A 9,960-nucleotide genomic window follows, 5' to 3' on the forward strand; every position below is an offset into this window, starting at 1 on the left:
ACTTTTCATAATATACATTATGCTGCATACCCATTCAAATATTTTTCAAATGTTCAACTTGTTACCATTTAAAATAATCTTATACACCACACCATATGTAACAGTCAAGATTCAGGCAGGACCACAGAAACTGCACAAGTTTATCTTAGAATTTTTTTAGATAGTATGGGAGAACTAAAAATGCAAAAAAGGAATGCTTGAGTTAACACAGAAATAGTAACTGCATGAAGCAGTTACTGAAGGAACAGAGGGAGGAGTACAGGGTTATAAGAACCCAGAAGCTTGGAAGAAGGAAGCCTTGGAGCTGGGACTCAGACCTCTGAGGCAGAGATGATTCCCAGACAATGCTGGTCCCTATGAATGGGGCTCCCAAGGCTGGTTCTGGGAGTGCGGGGGACGAAACTGGGGACTGGAATGACTGCTGGTGTAACCACATGCCCCTGGCAAGGTACTGCTGGAGGGATGATACCTAGAAGAGCAAGCAGATAAGAGGAAAGCATCCCTTCTTCCTCCTTCTTCCTTCCAGTCTCCCTATTCGTGGAGCATCCAGCTGGCAAAGGAAAAATGTGGCTCACAGATCCCCAGCCCCAGCATCACAGAGTAGAGCCTAGAAGGATGCGTTAGTTAAGAGGCGATACCCTACCAACCAGCATACCACACTTGGCAAAATACAGCAGTCCCCCTTTCTCTGTGCTTTCAGTTACCCGTGGTCCAGGAGCAGACGATCTTCCTTCTGATGTATCATCAGGTCAGTACAGCCTACCACCATGTGACGACACCTACTTCATTCGCCTCACTTCATCTCATCACATAGGTATTTTGTTATCTTGCATGGCCAGAAAAAGAAGGGTGAGGACAGTACAATAAGATGTTTTAAGGGAGAGAGACCACATTCACAGAACTTTTATTATAGTATATTGTTATAACTGTTCTATTTTATTATTAGATATTACTGCTAATCTCTTACTGTGCCTGATTTCTAAATTAAACTTTATTATTGGTATGTACATATAGGAAAAAAACATAGTACATACAGCGTCTGGTAATATCTGTGGGTTCAGGCAGCCACTGGGGGTCTTGGAACATGTACCCCACAGATAAGGGGGGGACTACTATACTTCCAGAAAAGATGCGCGGAAGAGAAATGCCTGATCGGGCATATACGTTTGTGTGTTATAAGAGAGAGAAGTTGGAACAGGCTTTCCAGACCCCCTCAAGGCCCAACAAACAAATTATAATTTAGACAAGTCTGGGATTCTTCGCAGCTCAGCTTGTGGTGAGGGTATTAGCTTCGCAACTCCAAACAAGCTAAGCTGTCTGTACGAAACACCCCCAACGGCACCTCACTGGGAAGCCTAGAGGTGCTGAAAACATAAAGCTTTCGATTCTTGTTTCCAGCCACAGGGCGTTGAGCTGGCAGATGGGCTCTATCCAGCCCCGGGAAAGGATACCACAGACCTTGCATCCAAAGAGATCACAACCAAGATGGTAAGGCATAAACTCTCGACAGTTCCCACCACGGTGCAGTACAACTCACCTTGGTCGTGTGCCCTGTTATCGCTAGCTGCTGCTTAAAAATCACCTGTGCCTTCCAATCACACAAATTCCTTACTTGGTTGCAAAACATGCCCTCAATCGTTCACCCCTCCCTATCCCCACTCTTTACAATGTGACTCTGTAGCTCCTCTTGTCATGAGTTGGTGTCTATTTCCTCACCCCATGGGCTGGCTGTGTGACCTTCTTTGGCCAATAGAATGTGGCAGAAATAACAGAGTGGCAGTTCTGAGTAAGTCCAGAGGTCTTGCGTGCTTCCACTTTCCCTGAGAACCTTGTCATCACGTGACCAAGCCTGCCCAAGCGAGCCTGATGGAGGATGAGGGACCAGATGGAGGGTGGCTAAGGTTCCCCAGCCAGCAGGCAACCTGCCCCCAGAAGCAGAGGCACCTACTGATCTGTAGGTGACTAGAGACACAAAAGAGAGCTCAGCCTAGATCACAAAACCACCCAGCTGAGTCCGGCCTAAATTGCCAACCTGCTGAATCATGAACCAACACATTCCTGTCATTTTAAGCCACTACATTTTGTTTGATATACAGCAACAGCTTACTGCAACACACGGCCAATGACACTGTAGGAGAACTCTCCTGCTTCTCTCTCCAGCCACATGTTTCATTTCTCTCCCCCTCATTCACTGTTCTAATCCCTCTACCTAGACCCCTCTTCCCCCTCCCTCACCTGCCAGCCAACTCTGACACATCTACTTTTTGGCCCCCGTTTAAATAGGACTTCCTCTAAGACCTCCCTCAATCTCTAATGTAAATTAAATCCCTATGTCATACTTTCCCATAGAATACTTTTTCCTTCACGGAATGTATCAGAATCTGTAGTTATGTATGTAGTTGTTAAGGGTCTTGGGTTAAACGTCTACTTCCTCCAGTCTCCTGGAAGCTCTGTGAGGACCTGTCCACAGTCAGCACCTAGGCAGTGCCTGGCACATAGCAGGTGCTCTGTTAATGATCTGTTGAAAAGGAACCTATTTGAAGGCCTGAAGAAGAAAGGGATGCCTTTTCCTCACTGTTTTGCCCATTCCTGGCACCGGCTCAGGACATTTGGAAGGGATGTGACTAATTCCATATGCAGTATTGCCTTTCATGGACATAGATTCCTCCCGGCTCTGGACCCACGTGGCAGAGAAAGCTAATTATCCTCCAATACCTATCCCTCCTTCTTCCTTTTATACGCCTCCATGTGGTTTTAACAGGGCACATTGTTGTCCTACTGGAATCTCACTTCTCAGCAACTAGATATGGTGATGTAACTAAATTCTCACCAAGGCAATGTGAGTCCATCTGCGTCCTCATCATTTTCGTAACAGGAAACTGCTGGTCCTCAACTCCCTTTCTTTCACCCTTCCTATGAGCTAGAACGAGCTGGTAAGTCAGCTTCAACCACACAAATCAAGGCAGAACTCCAGAGGATAGCAAAGCAATAAGACAGAAGGAACCCAAGACTCTGGATGAGTTCGTGGAACCAAGCTGTCTTACCCAGGCTTGGGTTAACCTGGATGGGAACACGGGAAAGAAAGAAGCTTTTATCATGTGTCTGAGACATTGTAGCTTAGGGCTTCTTTGTTATAGCAGCCAGCCTATAGTCTAACCAACACACTTCACCAAGTCTCCTGTTCTTGGGGAATCAGGACAGGAAAACGGATGGAGAACATCAACTCCACTGGCTTTGGTCTGTGAGCAGAGTTCAGAATCTTACAACGTTCCTTCACATTCTCCCACCTAGCTCCTGTCATCAGGCAGAATAAATTCCCAGGGGTCCTTCTCCCTCACAGCTTTTACAATTAGCAACGAGGGCTTGAGGGGCCTGGCTGACCCAGTCGATTAAGCGTCTGACTTCGGCTCAGGTCATGATCTCACAGTTTGTGGGTTCGAGCCCCGTGTCGGGCTCTGTGCTGACAACTCAGAGCCTGGAGCCAGCTTGGGATTCTGTGTCTCTGTCTCTCTCTGCCCCTCCCCTGCTCACTCTGTCTCTGTCTCTCAAGAAATAAATAAACATTGGGGCGCCTGGGTGGCGCAGTCGGTTAAGCGTCCGACTTCAGCCAGGTCACGATCTCGCGGTCTGTGAGTTCGAGCCCCGCGTCGGGCTCTGGGCTGATGGCTCAGAGCCTGGAGCCTGTTTCCGATTCTGTGTCTCCCTCTCTCTCTGCCCCTCCCCCGTTCATGCTGTGTCTCTCTCTGTCTCAAAAATAAATAAACGTTGAAAAAAAAAATTAAAAAAAAAAAAAAGAAAGAAAGAAATAAACATTAAAAAAATTTTTTTTTAATTTAAAAAAAAGAAATGAGAGCTTAACTTTCACTGTCCTGGGTCCTGCTGAGACTCATTCAAGAAAGCAGGGCGCATAACCATTGCTAGCATTTCACTTTATGATGCTGAGGCTGGAGGTTTAATGAGTGGTAGGAACAAAAATATTCTAAACTCCAACTCATGACAAGTCACACAACAAACTTCTTTAACTCATTATACATTTTAAATTAAAATGTACTTAATGTCTTAACCTAAACAGATCCAGTATTCTGAAAATCCCACATACAGATGGACCCCTGCTCTCCTGAATTGTAAGAAAATCTCCCTATACCAACATGCAGAACTTCTCACACTCCTGTCAGAGTTCCCTTAACTACTAGGAAAGAGAATTTGTAGCCAAAGATGTCTGGATTTAGCATAAAGCAGCATTCCACAAGCAGGGGACTTCTTTAAAGTATATTTTACTTTCAAATTCCAATGCAGATTGTTTAGACTCCACTTATTTTTCTAAGTTTACTTATTTATTTTTTAGTAATCTCTACATCCAACATGGGGCTCGAACTCACAACCCAGAGATCAGTAGTCACATGCTCTACCGACTGAGCCAGCCAGGTGCCCCAACGCTCCGCTTACTTTAATAGGAAACAATGTTTTCATCTGCTTGCTATCATTTTTAGGTAGGTGGAGATACGTTCGACCTCACTCATAATAAAAAGAAAAGCAAATTAAAACTACGACGACATAACACTTTCGCCTATACAATTGCAAACATTTTTAAACGTGATCGCTCTGTTGACAAGAGTGTGAAAAACAATTCTCTCCTCCCTGCCTGATGGGACTCTCCTCCCTGTAAACCGGTACAGCCTCACAGGAGAAGAAGGTGATCAGATGATGTGTATCAAAAGATTAAACGCAAAATTTAAATTGAGCCGCCACCGACCTCTGGGCATTCGCTCTCCAGATACTCTGGCATCTGCATGGAAAGACAGGCGTGCAAAGATTTGCATCCAGCACTACTTGCAAAAGCAAGACTGGAGGCACCCTGAGTGTCAATCAGCAGAAGACTGGATCTGGGAGATGCGGGATGTGGGTATGTGTGGCATGGGGTCTCCGAGAAGCAGATGTCGAGACAGAGTGCAGGATGTATATGGGGGAGTTACAGCTATGAAGGAAAAGGAGAAGAAATAAAATTGGGTGGGGAGGGCTGCCACTGGAACAAGGTTCAGGGCTAACAAAGTCTCCTCACCCCCCCGAGGGAAGCAAAGATCGCCTGTTAGGGAAATAGCCAGGCTCATCTTGGTATCACCAGTACCACCACCGTTTGCCCAGCCTTGGGCTGCAGGCTGCCTGGAGAAGACCGTGACCCCAACTCAACAGCTGAGGGGGAACCCTGGAAAAGCTGCCAGCTTCCCAGTCCTCAGCGAGGCAGTGAGCCCTTTTACAAGGAGAGTCTAAACAACTCACTCCTGGGTCTGACATAAGAGTCACCCATACAATAAAGAGATAAATCTATATTACTTGCCTGGGAACAGTCTCCAGGATATAGGTTAAGTGAAAAATATATAAATCAAGTGCAAAAGAGAGCACAGTGTTTTGGAACCAAGTACAGGTGATGGTTGCCCAACAATGTCTATGTACTGAATGCCATGGAATTGTACATTTTAAAATGGTTAATTTTGTTATGTGAACTTCATGTCAATTTTTTAAAGAAAGGACACAATGCGCTACCATCGTGTTAATAAAAAAGGAAACGCACCTATGTGCATGTATGCACAGAAAGGCATGGAAAATCTCCGGAAGGAGCCGTGAAAGACTGGTTCTGTGGCTGGCACTGAGGAGAGAGACCTAATTTTCACTGAATGCTCTTGGTACTGCTTAAATTTTTACCACATGCATGTCATTACACCCTCTCTGAAATGAACCATCATCAAAGATGTTAATTGTTCTGATGAATGAATTACTTGCCGTCAGGAGAAATCAATGAAAAATTCCCTGCCAGATTACTATTAACCAGACACTATCATATTGGTCTTTCAATTTCAGAAAATTCAGCCCCCGTCAAGGTGCATGGACAGCACATACCAGGTTCCTTTCCCTCTCAGGGTCAGAGTACTTGAGGAACACAGACACAGTAAATTTCTGGAACCACGTGGTGAACACCGATACTTGCTAGAAAAGGAGGAAAATTGTATCTTACTGAAAATTCCTTCACCAGCTGCTGTATCATGCAACATTGAGCAAATTAGCATGCCTTCACAGAGTTCATTATTTTAAAGATGGTAAAATGGCCAAGTCACTGACGTTTCCCCTTTCATCAAAACGTAGAGGACTGGTTGCCTCTGGGTCTCTCCAATTGCTCCAGCACGTCTTTTGAACCCATCTGATGGTGTCACTCAAAAAGGGCACCTCTTTCAACTTGGCTGCCTCTTTTTGACCCAAAATAATTTCAGCCATTTCTACAGCTCCAGGCTCCACCAGGTTTTCTATTATTACATGCATCTTTCACGGTGATTCTGAACTGACCTTGAATGAAGAGACAAACAATTTTTTATCTGTTTGCTTGATTGTACTTCTCAGGCATTGCTCCAAGCCAAGGCTTTTCTTTTGCGTAGCAAAAAACACTAGTGCTTTGCCTCTAAAGTCACACAAGGGGCTTTCCAATGCCTCTGCGAGTGTTTTGTTGCATGCAATCAGGGCTCAGATTTTTCTTGATGGAGAGACATATGGTTGGGCCCATTTTAGCAACTCCGTAATAAAACCAATTACAAAAATAAGCATCTAAGAATATCTTACGCTTTTAAGATTGACACCACTGCTCACACTACTCAATTGCTACTTGTGGCTGGCAGTTCATGCAGTGTCTTCGTGGTCAAGTTCACTGTGGCAAACTCAGAGGCAATGCCATTTCATAGCTAAAGGACTTTGGGTTCTATGGGATCCACTCATTAGGTGGCACATGTCCCTGATTTCAAGCTTTTGCTTCAGATTTTTAAACCTTTTAGCTGACGAACAGCTGTAAGCTTACTGCTCTTTAAGAAAGTAAATGAGGGGCACCTGGATGGCTCAGTCTGTTGGGGCTCCGACTTCGGCTCAGGTCATGATCTCGTGGTCTGTGAGTTCGGGCCCCGCATCGGGCTCTGTGCTGACAGCTCAGAGCCTGGAGCCTGTTTCGGATTCTGTGTCTCCCTCTCTCTGCCCCTCCCCTGCTCATGCTCTGTCTCTGTCTCTCAAAAATAAATATTGGAAAAAAAAAGTAAATGAAAACTAATACTAAAATCCAAAAAGTCAGAATTGTCAGCAACCTTAATAGGTGTATGTGTGTGTGTATATATATATATATATATATATATATATATATATATATATATTTCATTCATTCATTCACTCATTCACCCATTCATTCAGCAAATATTTATTGAGTCCCTATCTGCATGTTAGGCACTGTGCAGGGCCCTGGAAACACAGTGGTGAACCGTAAGAACAAGTCCCTGACAACACGGAGCTTATGATTTAATAGGAGATACAGATGCTAGATAAATCATCAAACATATAATTATACATTGTGAAAAGTGTTCTGAAGAAAAGTATGCTACTCTAAATGAATATAGGAGACCTACTTTAATTTGGAGCAGTAGAGAAGGGACATTTAAGGCAAGACCTTGTCTTGGTCTGTTTGAGCTGCTGTAACAGATCACCAGACACTGGGTGGCTTAGAAACAACAGAAATTTATTTCTCATCGTTCTGGAAATTGGAAGTCCAAGATCAGGGTGCCAGCATGGTCGTGTTCTGAGGAGGATCTTCTTCCGGGTTAGACACGGCCAACTTCTCGTGTCCTCACATGGCAAAAAGCCGGAGAGGAGGCAAGCCCCATCTTCATGACCTCATCTAATTCTAGCCACCTCCCAAAGGCCCCACCTCCTCCTCCTAATACCATCACATTGGAGGGTAGGGCTTTAACATGCGGATTTTGGGGGTGGTGGACACATTCAGTCCACAACAGATAAGTAATCTCACAGGTGCGAAGTGGAAGGAAAAGTGTTTTAAGCAGAGGAAACAACACAAGTGAAGACCCTGGGGAATGAAAGAGAGGATGTAGTCAAAGAACTGGAGGAAGGTCAACATGGCGGGGATACAATGACTGAGGAGGGCGAAGAAGATACTACCGGAGAGGACGGCAGAGACCAGACTGTGTGGGGGATGTAGACCACAGTGGTAACTTTAAGGAAGCCTTTGAAAGTTGTAATGGAGGGACTCACTTTAGTGGACATGTGTTTGTTTGAGGTTCTTCTGGCTTTTGTTGAAAGGACAGACGAGGCGGGCAGCAAAGAGGAAGTGAGGGGGTACAGTTGAGACATGATGGTGACCTAGAGTGAGGACAAGGGGATGGAAAGAAGTGGATAAATTAGGGGCCTGTTTTGAAGGTAGAACAGACAACATTTGGAAAGAGTGTGGCTGGTTCAGAGCAGAGGAAGAGAGGGAGAATGTCAAGAATGTCAGTAGAACAGGGGCACCTGGGTGACTAAGTAGGTTAAGCATCCAACTCTTGATTTTGGCTCAGGTCGTGTTCTTGGGGTTCGTGGGCTCGAGCCCCACATTGGGCCCTGCACTGACAGTGCAGAGCCTGCTTCGGATTCTCTCTCTCCTTCTCTCTCTCCACGTCCCCTGCTTGTGCTGTCTCTGTCTCTCTCTCAAGATAAATTTTAAAAAATTTAAAAAAAAAAGAAAAGAATGTCAGCAGGACAGCTAACCACACTCCCTGTTAGAAACCCAGTCTTCATTGACCATCTCCAACATATGCAAGCCCCAATTTCCTCCTCTATGAAACAGCAACACTGCTCCTTGCTACTTACCTTTTCAGGTCGTTGTGCCGATTGGAAGGGTCAGTGCATGGAAAGCGTCAATGGGCAATGCTCGAAATGGCCCTCCTATGATTATCCCCTTTTTGCCCCGTATCTTCATCTTTGCCCTTTGGTAATACTGCTATTCTTCAGGTGGACCAGATATTGTCCTCTCTTTGCTCATCCACTCACCTCCATCTAAATTTCCTCTCTCTTCCTTTTGAGCAAAACGGAGGTTACCCCTTCTCAGTCCGTGAATTCTCCCAGCCATCAACTTTCAGGTCCACGGCAATTTCTTCTGCAATGCTGAGCAAGAAGCTGGGGTCTCTTCCACTACCGCAGGTCCCTTAGGTACAGTCCCTCAGCTTTTATTATTTTGCAGGGCAACAGAGTCAGCTAGATATGGTTTCCCCGGTCTCCAACATGGTTGCTAAAGCATTTTCTCCAACAGATGAAGAATAAAATGCCCTCCAACAAGATCTTGTGGATGTGCTCGTCGCCCATACGCATGGTTCTCAAGAAAGAAAAGCCATGATAGGGAAACTCACGTTGTGTCCCCCCAACAAGGTGATGTCATCGTGGAAATTTCTAAAGTATAAGCGGCTAGCTGTTCTCCTAGAAACTAACTGCAACTTCTTGGGCTAGAAATTCCAAAGTTTGTGGTAGCTGCTTCCAGATAACATCCCAACTAAATCAATTAAGGATTTAATAAGTAAATGAAGCTTAAAAATCAATTGGAATGGTATCATGCCAACATTAATCTCCTGGTTTTAACAGTGTGATACGGTTATGTAAATATCACTGAGGGAAGATGGGTGATGGGTATAGAGAAAATCTGTGTAAGTGTTGTTCATCTTACACTATTTCAGAATAAGATGTTATAATTTTTAAAATCAAATGCAACTCAAAAGTTAATTATGGCAATCAGTTTTGAAACGCTCTATGATTGTACTTCTACGTGCTTTAAGGAAGAACAAAATGCTTCACAAGTCATCAAAGCTGCAGAAGCAGAATGCAAGTCATGTGAAAAGTCAGGTAGACACAACACTACAAAAATACCTCCATTGACAGAGTCTGAGTTTCCAGACAGTTACCCCAGAATCCCGAGTGGTAGTGATGCTCCCCAGCTCTCGTGACAAGGTTATCCCCTACCTTGGTTCCACCAAGCCATCCAGCCCTTGGGCCCTCCCCACCTTCCTTAGCCGAAATCCTGAAAAGTTCACCGGGCCAAAAGGTCAACCACATATTTATCCACCCATAAGCCCTGGCACAAATGTCCCCAAATATGCCCAATCAGCTTGTGTGCCA

At 44.8% G+C, this 9,960-nt stretch overlaps 1 long non-coding RNA gene across 1 annotated transcript; it reads left to right on the plus strand.

Annotated features, from left to right (window-relative positions):
• Nucleotides 1-253: 253 nt before the first annotated feature.
• On the plus strand, nt 254-6,902 carry LOC123589100. The gene is made up of 3 exons (XR_006708160.1): nt 254-748; nt 1,399-1,488; nt 4,491-6,902. It is a non-coding gene; the product is annotated as an uncharacterized LOC123589100 (long non-coding RNA).
• The last annotated feature ends 3,058 nt before the right edge of the window (nt 6,903-9,960 follow it).

Source organism: Leopardus geoffroyi, chromosome E3, assembly GCF_018350155.1.
Source record: "Leopardus geoffroyi isolate Oge1 chromosome E3, O.geoffroyi_Oge1_pat1.0, whole genome shotgun sequence".
Classification (NCBI taxonomy): domain Eukaryota; kingdom Metazoa; phylum Chordata; class Mammalia; order Carnivora; family Felidae; genus Leopardus; species Leopardus geoffroyi.